The sequence below is a fragment of the Zootoca vivipara genome, chromosome Z1 (genome assembly GCF_965207765.1).
Source record: "Zootoca vivipara chromosome Z1, rZooViv2.hap1.1, whole genome shotgun sequence".
Taxonomy (NCBI): domain Eukaryota; kingdom Metazoa; phylum Chordata; class Lepidosauria; order Squamata; family Lacertidae; genus Zootoca; species Zootoca vivipara.
Window position 1 is genome coordinate 14944710 of NC_142583.1, and position 14288 is coordinate 14958997.

Sequence of the window (14288 nt, forward strand, 5' to 3'; positions counted from 1 at the left end):
CTGACTAACCAGGATAACCCCTCATTCAAGCCCGTGGCCCTAACCAAGCCACGCGCGAAGCCGGCGCCGTCCACTCTGGGCTTCGCGCCCGAGACAATTGAGGCCTCCTTCCCCCCCCCCCCCGCCTCTGTCAGCGAGCGAGCACCTCCCTTCCTTCCCTTCGGGCCTTTCTTTTGGGGTGGGGTCGCTGCTGCTGCTGCTTTTGGCCGCGGCAGGTTCGCTTGCAGGGAGGGCGGGCGCGCGCGCTAGGGCGCGTTGCGTGCGTTCCCTGCCGAGCCGGGTGCCAGAGGCGCACACGCCTCTTGGCCCCGGCGAGGGACGAGGAAGAGACGGGGAAGAAGGGAAGGGAGCGGGCGGGCGAAGCGCGCCGCAGCTGGAAGGGCGAGTTTGTCAGCGGGGCGGCTCCCGCTCGCTCTCTCTCTCTCGTCCTCGGAGGGAGGGAGGGGGGTAATTAGGGGCCAAGTTGTGCGAGGCGCCGCCTTCTCGTATCTGCCTCCCGGGGGAAGGGAAGAGTCGGTGCGCGCCCGACTTGTTTGTGCGCCAGGGAGGGAGGCGGAGTGCAAGCGAGCGAGCGCCTCGCCTCGCCCCGACCCCTGACTCGGGTTGCGGTGCGCCGAGGCCTCCGCCCAAGCGCGGCGGAGAAGGGACACGCCCTGCCTGCCTCGCCCGCCTCGCCCGCCTGGCTGGCTGAGTGATTCGCGCGCCCCTCCCTGACCCTCCCTCCTTCCCGCCCTCTTAGCTACCCCGCCGGCCAAGGGAGCCTGGCAGAGCGAGCGGCGCCGGCGTCATGTGACAGCGCTGCCTAGTGCCAAGAGCCTGCCTTGGAGTTTGTTGGGGGGAGGAAGAAGAAGAAGAAGAAGAGAGAGAGAGCAGCAGGCGAGGGCAGAGGCGCGACGGGCTAACAGACGGACGCGCCGACGACGAACTAAACGCCACTCGCGACGAGGCACCCAGCGGCTAAGCGGGAGAGAAAGAAACCCCCGGGTTTCCCCCTCGAGGGCGGAAAAAAAGAGGGAAGGAGGGTTTTTCCCGCTACCAGGACCCAACGAGAAAGACAACAGCACCACCGACTTAAGCAGCAAACTTCTCGCAGTGGCGTCGTCGCCTCCTCGGTTCGCTTTCTTGGACAAGTTAAGAGGGGGGAGAAAAGTAAGTCGCGCGAAGGGAAGGGCAGGAGGCAAAGGTGGCGGCGGCGGCGGCGGCTCTGAGGAAAGCGACGTGTCTGGTGGCGGCGGCCGGGAGGTGTCTGGGAGAAGGGATGGGGAAGCGGGGAGGCCGGAGGGAAGGTGCTCCTCCCGCGAGGGGGGAAATGGAGAGGCTCCTGGATGCGCGCTCCTTGTTGGCGTGGAGGCGAAGCGGGGGCGCACGCTCCTGCCCGGCCAAGGGACTTCGGGGCGCTCTGGCGAGAGTGTTTGTGCAGCTGCAAAAGTTGTGGGCCGGGGGGGGGGCGCTTGGGATCTGTCTCCATGACCCACCCCTCGGGGGTGGGGGGAGAGCGACGCCTTGCCATTTGGAGTCGCAGCTGCCCCGTAGCTGAAGGAACGCCGCAGCTTTGGCGTTCACGTGTGTTTTACCGATCTGCAGTGTGTGCGCGTGTTTGTGTGTGTGTTCCCTGTGTTCTGAAATACGGACCGTTCCTCCTGTCATTTGGAACTGTGGGGATGAGAGCCGTCGAACAAAGATCCCATCTGCCGCAGCTTTCCTGAGGGGCTTTTTAAAAAGAAACACCTGGAGCTACTGGAGCTACTTTATTTTGACAAAAGAGTTTGCCGCTAACTAGACTCGGGATACTTTCCTTCTCCCTCCCAAGTGGGAAAGGACATTGCTGCATGTGTCTTTGCGTTCCTTAACGTTTTTTCGGTCTTCGCTGCCTAGGATGCTCAAAACAAAACGGCAGCCCTGCATCATAACATCCTTGGAGAACTGCCATTTAAATAATTAAGGTGTCAGTTGATCAGGGGGTTGCTGCTTCTGTAATCTCCTATAGGAGCAAGAAAGGAAAAATGAGAAGTATATATCAAGATGTGTGAATTATGTCCGCTTCTAGACACTACATTCCAAGCTACAGAAGAGTATGGGTTTTTTGGTTCTGTACTTAGTCAAGTAACATTGATATGCAATATAAAAAAATTCCTTCAGTAGCACCTTAAAGACCAACTAAGTTTTTATTTTGGTATGAGCTTTCGTGTGCATGCACACTTCATCAGATACACTGAAACAGAAGTAACCAGACCCTTATGTATATTCAGGGTGGGGGTGGGGGTGATGGGAATGGGTGATATGCATTGATATGCAATGTGAGAGGTTCTCTTAAGGTTCTACTTTTTAGAGTTCCCCTCCAAAAAAGAAGGGGATAAATAATTCTATTTCAATCACCAGTTTAGTTGCTGTTTGGGAAAGAAAACTTAATGTGCACAACGTAAGTTTGAACATGAAGTCTGTTGCTTTTTTTCTATTACATGCTAGTCTTGACATGGAGATGTCATGTGTATTTTCAGTTGATTTACAATAAGAATAATTGCATTGTTGAATAACTGCGTTGAGTAGCCTGTCCACAGAGAGCAGTGTATACCCATTTTATTATTATTTTAAACACATTCACACACTCTCCAAAGTCATCTAGGTTCTGGTGTTAAATTTTTAAAAAGAGTCTTGTGGATGACTTTAAGTGTGAATAATTGAAAGGGACACCAACACTTGGCTTCTTTCCTTCCTGAAAGTTGTGCTTAAAACATTACTGCTTATTTTGGATGTTTGTATTAATTTCCATATGGAACCTAACTTTAGAAAGAATCCCCAGTTTTTATTTGGGAAATTGTGCTGAAATTGACCAGACAACACACTTCCATTTAGATTAACATTGAGCTTTCTTCTTACTGCAGCAACTCTCACTTTGTCCATTTTTATTCTCATGCTGAGTTATCTCTCAACTGAAGTGTTTGTGCAGCCTCTCTTGCACAGTTGTGTGTGTGGCCTTTTGTGAAGGCAGGAAGTGCCCCAGTTCACAGGGCTCACCTTTGTCTGGTTGGTTGGAGAAATCGGAACCTTGCATACCGGTAGATGCAGAACTTTGAAACATTTTGAGTCCATAAAAGTGTTATTTTCTATAAAAGGCAAAAATTTCCAGTGTAACTTTCCCCCCACAGTTTTGAGAACTTTTCCCATAGCTTTCCTAATGAGTTGCTTGCATGATCCAGACTTGGATCTGGTTAAGATCAACATTTGACCTAGGAATAATGTACATCAACCTAACTTTGGCCTCTAGGCTTTAAAATGTGTTGGTCAGTTTTTTAATATGAATACTTTCCGATAAACTCTTTTCTCCGGTTCCCTTCCTCACCAAAGCAAAGGTATCTAGGCAGACTTTTTGCTTTGACTGAATTTTATACTGATAAACAAAAAAATATGAAAAGCAAGATAATATCTGAGAATAACAGTTGTGTAGTATGATGATGATGATGATGATGATAACCTGGTTGTAAGTGTGCCCTACTGTTCTGCCTTCCTGTTTTTGCAAACACCAAAGTTATTATAAACTAGTAACATTCACAGAATGTTATTTTTTTGGCTAAGGGGGCAGACTTGTGCCAACCTAAGGCTGTAATTCTGTGTGTGCACTCACTTTGGAGAAAACCCCATTGATGTCAGTGGGGTTACTTCTGAGTAAATGTTATAGAATTGCACGGTAAATAGAGTTTGTGCCTATTCCTGAAGAAAATTTGAAAACTGATGTTCTGATTAGAAAATGCATTTCTGTTAGGAGCAACCATATCCAAACATGGGTCGAAACAGAGACTAGGCTAGTATTAAGAGGCATCTGTAGCAGCAAGTTTAGTGATTGAGACCCAAATCAAAGTTCAAATCTGCCCTTGGTTGTTATGATGCTTGTCAACAGAATATAGGGCTTCCTTATGCTGCCCTTGCATCAGGCATAGTTGACAGCTGCATGACCTGTTCTACTGATCTAGTTCATAATACGTGAAATACGAATGCCATATAAAGTAGTATAATATGTAGAAATCTACCAGATATAAAACGGGCAGCAGGTATTTTTCTGGAGGTTTTTGTGGCCCATCTGTGGGGTCCATAGCTATCATGATGGGAGCAAGCCTTGGACACTTACGGTTCCCCTCTCCCCTTTGCTCCCCCCAACTCCAAGAGGAGTTGGAAGCTTTTGCTTTTGACTAACTGCATTTTAGCATCACATCCAGATCTTATAATGTGATTAAACTTAACTTTATTTTCTTTCAAACAAAGACAGTTTCATAACCCATGGTTTGAAGTTGGTTGGTTTCAAACAAACCATGGTTAAATTTAAACCACAGTTTGTTCGATCGACCTTAGCTTGTCATTTAATCGGAACCCAGCATCCAAGACTTTCTGACTCTCATTCTTGTCATGATTGAGCCATGGTTTATTGTGATATCCAAATAAGCTCACCGTATGTCCTGGTGTTTTCGCCTTTCAATGAACTGGCTCACGCACCATGCTAAACTTGGTGCAAATGTATGCCACTTAGTGCAACCACCGCTTTGATCCTCCCTGGTTGTTTGCTGCTGTGCTGAGCTAAGCCATGGTTTGCCTTAGTGTCTCATGAAAACATAGGCTTGTGACTAAGCTCTCATAGGCAAACCATGAGCCGTAAACCATAGGACAAACCTAAATTACGGCTCATGGTTAGTTTGGAGAGAACTAAACTATGAGTCTGGCTTCAGCTGACACACTAAGCCAAGACATGGGTTAGCACAGCAGCAGAAAGACCAGGACAGCAAAAGCGGCCTCACTCTACTTGCTTGCAGCCTGCAGAACCATGATAAGCTGTGACTTGAGATTGCGTGTCATGCAAACCACGCTACTGTCTGGTGCGTCAACTTTTATTTTCAATCAATTTTAGGCACTATTATTGGAGCTCCAGATTGTAGTGACCTCACATATTAAGGAGATCTTGTACAAGTAGAGAAAGGAGGCTAGAAAGTGCAATAAAATAATGGCTGTTTGTTTCATTTGGGGTGTACTTTATTGGGAGCAAGAGTCCACCTCAACCCTTGATAACAAAGTTTGTGTTTGTATTTTAGAATTTTTTAAAAAGGATAATGCTTGGGAAGTCCAGAGTTAATTATTCCGAGCTGTCTGGAATGGTGGGTGTGAAGGAAATTGCATGTTGTGGTCAGGGTTCAAAACTCCCATTTTTCTGGGTGCATTTTGCAACAGGGAATTTCATTAATGCGAGCAGTTTCTGAGCTCTGGGAACAGTACTGTGCCTAAGATTTCAGATTAAAACTGCCACTGCTGGAACGAAAGGACGACCTTTTTCTGCCTCTTCCTGCCACTCTCTGAGGACTGGAGAAGGGACCTTCGTAAGAATATTAGGGGGTCGGGCAGGGGAAGTATGGCTTTGTTGTTTGCAGACTTCAGATGAGGACTAGATCATGTGAAAAAGGAATGAGATTTTAGCTGCAGTTCATTCATTTTCAACGTTGTATTCTTGTTATAAAAAAGGTGCACCTAGGCATTCCGTTGCGGCGCCCATAACCTAGGGTTTCATTTACCTCCCAGTTTTCATATCTCAGTGGTTATATTGTCCCATATAGATATTAGTCTGGTGTTTGTCAAGGGCAGGTCTCCAATATAGAGACAGGTTATTTTTTTCACACCCAGAAACCAAGCCCGTTACACCCACTTTGCTTGCTTGCTTGCTTGCTTGCTTGCTTGCTTGCTTGCTTGTTTGTTTGTTTGTTAAATCCCAGCTGCACATGAATATAGGGGTCAGGGAAGGCCACCCAAATGTTTCTCTGTGCTTTCTTTCCAGCCCAGCCAGCAGAGCCGTTTCCTGTTCTTTGTTTCAAGGCTGGGGTTTGCGTCATACATTCCAAGTAGCATATGTGTGCTCTTTCCTGTTTCGGGCTGTTTTCTGGTAGATCAGTAGCCCAGCCACAGCCCCTTGTCACTGCCCTACAACTCCCAGTCTCCACCCAGCGAATTATCATGTCTCTACACACTCAACGATTGCCTAAGCAGCCTGTGTTATGTCACCACAAGGACCCTGGGTTAGCATTTAAACTCCCACATTCTGTGCTACAGTGCGCAATTAAGGATACTTGCTGGGAGTGGGGAGGTACAGGTTCTTGAGACTTCAAAAGGGGAGGGAAGCAGTGGTGTGAATTGGAAGTAGTTTCACTGAAATCCATGAATGTTAAAAGTTTTTCTTTTTTTAAAGCAGACCACTCACTAATGCATGTAAATTCAACATCTGTTCTGAAAGGATTTTTTTCTAGGAAACATCATAGTTTTGGTTAAGCTTTACCTCTCTATGGTGGTGATAAATATGGTACTTAAAATATATAAAATACATTCAAGTGATCAAAGCCTTTCATATTCATCATTTTAGGTATGATGGGGGAAGCCTAACCCCTACCCAAAGCAAATTGTTTCATAGAATTGGGGAATTAATAGTGTTTGAAGGCATTCCAGAATTTAACTTCTGCCATAAGGCAGTGTGTCATCTTCCCAAACCACTCGTGGAAAATGACTGTCCAGCCTTTTCACTTACAACCCTAGCAAAACAGATCTCTGTGCACTTCATGGAAGTGTTCCTAATCTGCATGTGAAGCAGGGAATTAAACATTCTCTTTGCAGTGCGAAAAACTAAGCATTCTTCGTTTGAATGAAATAGTGTATCCGATTGGGAAGCAAGGACGCATTCACAAGGAAAAGAGGGAGAAAGAAAATGTTCCAAGAGGAAGTTCAGAAAGAGAACTTTGACCATCTGTATTATTATTACTGGGTTTTACTACTGATGGAGCATTTCACATCTACTAGTATTCTGTATTTACCCAGATGCATGGAAGCAGGCTTTTTGCATACCTAGCATTTGCTGGAACGGGGGCCATTGATGTAAACTGGATATACATCTGGATGCAGATATTATCTACCTGCATGATATTACTTTCAGCAAGATGCTCATTTAGCTGCACATCTGCAACCACATTCTGGTGCAACTAGTCATGCAAAACTACATGTAATAAGATCTGGATTGGGGCTTATATGGCACAAGTTAAATATTCCCTCAGTTCCATTAATTTCAAGCAAGCCTTTCCCACTCTTTCCAACTGAGAACAATGTGGGAAATTTAGTAAATTTAGGTTGTTGTGCCCATTCTTTTTAGTGATACACTTGTGGTATTTTGCATTCTTTCTTCTCAGACGTATGGATCTCAAGAACATATTTGTGTATATAACAGAAGCTAATCTTTTGGTAATTTTTTTATTTGCAAAAAGAAAAGAAACCTTTCCTGCAAAGACGTTAGATTTCTGATTGGGTTAATATTAAAATTGTGCATCAGGTTAATAAAGACCAACAAAATTATCAGCTGAAATACTGTACCTTACAAGCTGTCAGAGCAGCTCCAAGTGTAAAAAAGGAATGCCTGCTTATTACTGTATAATGTATAATTCCTCTGTGTTAAGGATTGGAATACTAGACTATAAGACCTCTGCAAATTCAGTCTCCTAGGATCATACCAATTCATGCAGATGGAGGTTGCCTGTTATAATACACATTCCTGCCCTCTCCCCCTTTTTAAAAAGAACCTTCTGATCATTTTCTATAAGCATATTAAGGAGAAGGGTATGCTAAAATACTTTGTCCCCCCCCATGTGATAAGCTTCCTATAGGCAGATAAATTTGAGGCAGATAAGCAATGAAGCCTGTGACCTTGCCTGAATTCCATGCAAGGGTAGCCAATCTGGTGCTTCCCAGATGTTTTGGATTACACCTTCAGCTAACATGGACATTGGTCAGGGATGATGGGAGTTGAGATACACAACATCTGGACAGCACTACGTTGGCTGTTGACTAGTGCCTTCCATAGTGTGGATACTGGTCAGTGAAGGAGTTTAGAGTTTAGAAATTTGAAGGCCATCACCTTGCTTCACTATTTTAATCCACTTAATCAACCATGATATTGGGAAGTAGCTAATTTTGTACCTGCTTTTGTCAGGCATAACATAGTTGATCATTTTAATGATCACATATCAACCTGGTCCATCCTTTAATATTACACTGCCATTGCCTTTTCTTTTTAAAAATAAAAATAACGACCTTTGTATATTTATTTATTAGGACCGTTCTAAGCAGTGAACTAAAATCAGGTATTTGAAGCTAATGTTTGTAAGTGTAGGTGATTTTCCTATTCATTATAAGTTAAAAGATACATAATTTCTGAGACATACTTAATAATTAAATCATATATTTTGGAAAGACAGGTTATTGTAATAGCCAGTGCTTCTAACCAGCAGGAAGCTTTTCTGTGTAGCCGGCATTGAAGTTTTGTGTTTTCATTTCAAGGCTTACTGCTTCCAATTCATAATTTGACATTAAGGAACAAATTTAACTCTTGCCTGCATTGAGGCTCCATCTAGTGCCAAGTTTTCCTTATAGGGTTTTTAATAACAGTTGTTGATGTATTCCAAGGGTAGCTATCCTAACAGTTATGTAAGCCAAACAGAACGTTAGAAGTGCTGCATATTTTAAATACTAAGGTTAGCTATAATGGAAATTATGTGTGTGTGACTGTCTGGTACATGCGGTTGAGCATGTAGTTTAAAAACCTTGGCACATCAGAGAATGACCAAATTGCTTCTCTGAAGAGAGAGAGGAAAAAAAGCTTATTTAATCATTTTTCCATAATCATCATCTTTCTTCTTCCTCTTCCCTGGTTTGATTTTTCGCAATTCACATGTATCTGTGTAATGTTCCCTTCTGGTTTTCACATCTTGCTCAGATCCAAAAGTCCAAACTCGCAGATATGAATTCACATATTGTTGCGATAGACATACACTTAACCTCTGTTAAGATCATACGAGTGGCCGTGGGACTGTGTGCTCCTGATCTCCAGCCCTTCCCATCTACAGCAATTTTTCCTCCTCCTGCCCCACAATATAACCCCACAAGGGTTATATTGATATATTAGCAGTGGAGCTGGCAAGGCAAAGGACACGGTGTGCCAAGGGGGCAGCTAGCAGCAGGTGGAGCCAGAAGTCACCCTAGGCAGAGCATACTTGACACCAGAGGCACTCACAAATACACTTGGCACAGACAACAGTGTTTAAGTGATGGTGGAGAGGAAGAGAAAAACTAGGGACTGGGTGATGAGAGAGATAGTGAGGCTAGATTAGCAGTGGAGGGGTGAGGAGCAGCACTAGATTTAGGACAGGCATAGGCAAACTTTGCCCTCCAGATGTTTTTGGGACTACAACTCCCATCATCCCTGACCACTGGTCCTGTAAGCTAGGGATGATGGGAGTTGTAGTCCCAAAACATCTGGAAGGCCAAGTTTGCCTATGCCTGATTTAGGGGTTGTGCGGGTGGTTCCCTCGAACTGGGTCGAGACGAGGAGGTGCAAAATAATAATAATAATAAATAAATAAATAATAATAATAATGCCTATATTAATACAGGTACCTACTGGGAAGAACCCTAAAAAAGCAACTGTACCCAAAGGAATTCTTGTGAAAATAAGAAATATTTATGAGGAGGGGGCACAAAATTTTGTCCTTGTTCAGGGTGCCATATTACCAAAGTCCGCCACTGTGGAGGGCAAGGTGTCAAGGAGGTGGTCAGGGGCAGAAATAGCAAGACTGGGCAGTGGGTTGAGCTTTTCTGAGCTACGAGAAAGGAATCTGTGCCTTTTGGATCTTTTCAGTTCTCTCCCCTCCCTTTGACTTGCCTATTCCTCCTTCTGCTTTCGGGGCAGGCTTTTGGCTAAGCTCCTGCCTCTTTAACTGCAGCACCAGCAATGTGATTGGTTGAAAGCACCTCGAATTAGTTCTGATTGGGCCAGGGACACCATTCTGAGTAAACATGGGGTGGGGCTGGGGTGTGTGAATATTTTGAATTGCTTGCAGTGGATTGGTCGTGAGTGTTGGGTGAAACGAACCAGTTTATGCAGATTGCAGCAGATACCTGTGCATAGAACTGTGTCGTGTTTGGCTAGGAAAGAAGGCTGTTTTGAGGGCTGGTGGGTCTTGTCACCCAACCTGATTGCTTTTTTTTCTCTAGGAATTTGCTTGCAGTGGGTGGGTGGGGAGCTGGTTTTTCCTCCTCCTGGAGAATTATGGGGTTGGGCCAGGCCACAAAAATGCAGGAAGCAGGAAGACAGGCAGGGGGAGAGGGAGCTCAAACTGTGCAGTGAAAGTGGAGGGCTGGGTGCTGTTGGTGATGACAACTTTCTTTTCCCCTTATATTGATAAAACACTTGCTGTCTTAAACTAAACCAGGGTTACTGCTTAAACATGGTTCAAAACCACCTTTAAGTCTGGTTTCAAATCATGGCTAATGTATAATTCAGTAAAGAGGGGAGGGGAAAATTTGCTTCCGAGAAGCGGGAAGATGCATATGATACCCAAGGGCCCAGGGCCTACAATGGTTTATTAAGTATAGTTTAATACGTATGCCTTAGTGCCCAGAGTAAAAATGCTGATATTTCCCTTGTCTAGAAGAACGACTGAACGCCTAGTGGGCAGGCCCGGCTCTAGGTGTAGTCCCGGTGGCGCGGGGCTGGCAGGGGGGCGCTGCACGGCAAAGCCGCGCGGAAGCCATGCTGCACGCAGCGGGGGCGCCGGAGCGATCTCAGCGCCAGGGCGCCCAACCTTCTTGAGACAGCCCTGCTAGTGGGATTTGTAATTTTATTATATGATATGATATATGGCTTGCTATCAAAGATCCCCAATTTGGAAGCCAAATAGGGTTATCAAAAAATACCGCAGGGATTTCTGCGTGCTTGGGGGACTCCTCCCCCAAGTGTTTTGTAAATTACGAATCTATGGTTCTTAAGTGACCTGCTTCGGCTCCTAACTTCTCCTAGTGAGTAGAGGTGCCAATGGGATGTATATATCACAGGGTTTAAAACCTCCCCCCTCTTCTTTCTTATACTCCAGAAACTTCCACTCCACTCCACTGGGCTGGAAAGGTATTCTGAAGAATGTTGTGGGAAAGTGGTCTTTTTCTTCTCTTCCTCCTCACCTGCCTGTCCCAAGACCTGAATAGCATTCATTGCAAGGCTCCCTTTCCAGGTTGTCTGAATCCTTGAACAGAAGCACTCCTGTTATGGGCTGGGTGTTATTCCCTTCATGTCACTGCAGCTAGATTGTGTACATCTTCTATGTTTTTGTCCTTATTTTATTTTTTTTGGAAAAAGTTGAGTCTCTCTCTCTCTCTCTCTATATATATATATATATATATGAATGAGACTCAAAAAGCTGCTCTTTCTCTTCTGCTTGGAAAGGAAAGACTGTCATGCCATTATATATACCTCACTTGTTTTCAGAAGCCTGCTCTTTCTTCTTGCTCAACTTTGTGTCTCTGTTTCTCTGAAAGAAGTCGCTGAGGCAGGAAGGCAGATAAGGGTCTGCTCTGATAAGGGAGCACATTGTCCCATGGAGGTGGCAGGAGTTTAGTAGCAGAGCCGTCTTTCCCATAGGGCTTAGTTGATCCCAGGGGCGCCCCAGTGAGTGGGGGAGCTGCGCGACTTTGCCGGCAGCCTCCCCTTTCCCTGCACGGGCGTGCGTGCAGCTTCCCTCCCAAGCCTCTGTAGGGATTGCTCTCCCGCAGCAGCATGGGGGAGAGTTCCCCCTACCCATGGCTGGCAGTGCGCAGCTTTGCCCTCCCACCCATGGTAATTTGGGGGCGCTGGGCGGATATTTACACCCCGGCGCCGCATCTGCTAAAGACGGCCCTGTTCAGTAGATGTAAAAATGGGGATGACAGCAATTGCACACAGGGTTGTTTTAGTGGAAACTGCTAAATCATAGTAAAATTAATAACTAGTATAGCTAGGCACACTGTAATACAGTGTGACTGTATTACAACTTTATTACATTTTTTTACCATACCATTCCTGTATATGGGTAGCAGATTTGTATTGTAAGGCTAAAAGTTGTTCCGCATTAAATAGAATACAGGCTTGTGGGGTCTTCGTGAAACGTTTTCCCAATTTCTCAGATTTTTTTTTTTGTGTGCCTGCAATTTATACTGGGTATATTGATCAACTAAACCAGGGGTTCCCAGACTACGGCCCGGGGGCCACATACAGCCCACGAGGCTCTTTTACGCGGCCCCCAGGGATCCCCGCCTCCCGCTCTTACCAGCGCAGTGCAGCGCGTCTGCAGACTTCTGACCCGGAAAAGTGACGGAAATAGCTTGTGTGCACGCGCAAGCGTCATTTCCGGTGTACTTCTGGGTCGGAGGAGGCTTCTGCACATGCACACAAGCTATTTTCGGAGCTTTCCAGGTCGGGAGTGTGCCAGAAATAGCGTTTGTGCATGGGCGCGCACAGCCACACGTTCCCGCACCCCCGCGTGCGCTCCCACACCCTCCAGCCCACCACACAATCGGCACGGTGGGCATCCGGCCCAAAGCCGGGTAAGTTTGGGGACCCCTGAACTAAAGCTTTAGCTGATTCATCAGTCAGAGCCAAACTTAATCAGTAGGGCCAATCCATTGAGGAACACAGTCATATTTTGTATTCTGTGGTTTTGGTAATACAGTATGAAGAGTTGTTTAAATTTCTTTCATCTATTAACCAGTTATTCAGTTGCAATCTTCTTGTTGTTGTTGATTGACAACCCTATTTCCCTCATCATAGACCCTGTTATTTTCTCTTTTCATTTCCACCCTGTACTGATTCAATAACTATTTGATACAAATGTGGAGTTTAATATAGTTAACTGGTTAAGTTTTGGGTGAAAACAGTGGCATCCTAGCACTTGCTGAAGACCCAAGTCACAAAGAAAAGGCAAATGTTTTCTTTCACCTACTCTGTACCATTTCCCAAGATACCCTGAAGAATTTTAACCCAAATCCTATATATGGTGAACTGGTGGGTTTAGGTCATAGAATGTTTTTTTCCCCTTAAGAAAAATATTGAAATGGAATAGAATTGTCTGCTGCTAAAAGGACCTTAAAAACAACACATCTCTCATGGGAGTCCTGACTCTTTAAAGTTTATATATTAATCCCCCAGATACAGTAGTAGTTCCAGTTGTAAGGTTGTCCTTTCTCAACTAACTTGACACTAATATCCTTAGGTAGGATTACTTGGAATCCTAACCTGTTTTTCCTCTTTGTCTGATTTCTGTGGGGCCATTCCTGGACACCAAATAGGCAGGGGGGAGTGTGCAGGCCCTGCCTTCTCTCAGCAGAGGAGGAAACACGTAATTGTGGGCTAACCTCTGAAGATACAGCCCAATTTTAAAAATATTTATTCATAAATACATCCTACTGATTTCACTGGGACTTAAGGTGCTTCTACACAAGGTGTTTATTTCGATTCTGTGTCCACTCATTTATAAAATTGCTGATCTCCTATGGTCTTCCATTTCTTTGCAATCCCTCCCCCTGTTTATTTTTTTTAAGGGGTGGAACAGAAGAAACACAATCTCTGCAAGTGTGGATCGTAACACCATTCTTAATTCTTTGCAACAAGTGCAGTGACCCAGAATTGCAGAGCCTAGGTAGGTCTAGAAGTTGTCATTCTGGAAGCGCTCTTACTTCCTGGAACACCTTCTTGGAATTGTAGCCTTAGAGATATATGACCCCGGAGATAGTGGAAGCAGATGTTAGAAGTTTTAAAACTTCAAAACAGTTTATGAAGCCCAAATTAAGTTCTTCCAACAGCACTTGGGGCATGAGTTTTTAAAACTCTAAGTGGAACCTCCCAGCACCATTGGAAGATATTTATCCCTGCTCACATGCGGAAATGCTGATTAAGGCGAGTTTTTCAGCATTCCTCTTCCACATAGTGTGCGGACCAAGCCAAACATAGCCTTGAAATGTGTAGATGGTGGATCTCTGCACTCTATTCTGCTATGTCTAGCTCCTTTCCACATTTTACCAACATTGTGTCTCCTTGTGGTTGTCCTGAATTTTCTTCCTGTGTGTAGCAGAACGTTTGTTGTTGTTTAGTCGTTTAGTCGTGTCCGACTCTTCGTGACCCCATGGACCATAGCATGCTAGGCACTCCTGTCTTCCACTGCCTCCCGCAGTTTGGTCAAACTCATGTACTGTATGTAGCTTCAAGAACACTGTCCAGCCATCTCGTCCTCTGTCGTCCCCTTCTCCTTGTGCCCTCCATCTTTCCCAACATCAGGGTCTTTTCCAGGGAGTCTTCTCTTCTCATGAGGTGGCCAAAGTATTGGAGCCTCAGCTTCAGGATTTGTCCCTCCAGTGAGCACTCGGCGCTGATTTCCTTCAGAATGGATAGGTTTGATCTTCTTGCAGTCCATGGGACT

At 45.3% G+C, this 14288-nt stretch overlaps 1 protein-coding gene across 1 annotated transcript in view; it reads left to right on the plus strand.

The window, feature by feature from the left end:
- Positions 1-235: 235 nt before the first annotated feature.
- Positions 236-14288, plus strand: part of KLF3 (KLF transcription factor 3) — a 43699-nt gene continuing 29646 nt past the window's right edge. The window contains exon 1 of the mRNA XM_035111894.3: positions 236-1149. The gene's annotated coding sequence lies outside the window, so the exon portion shown is untranslated. The remainder of the gene's footprint in view (positions 1150-14288) is intronic.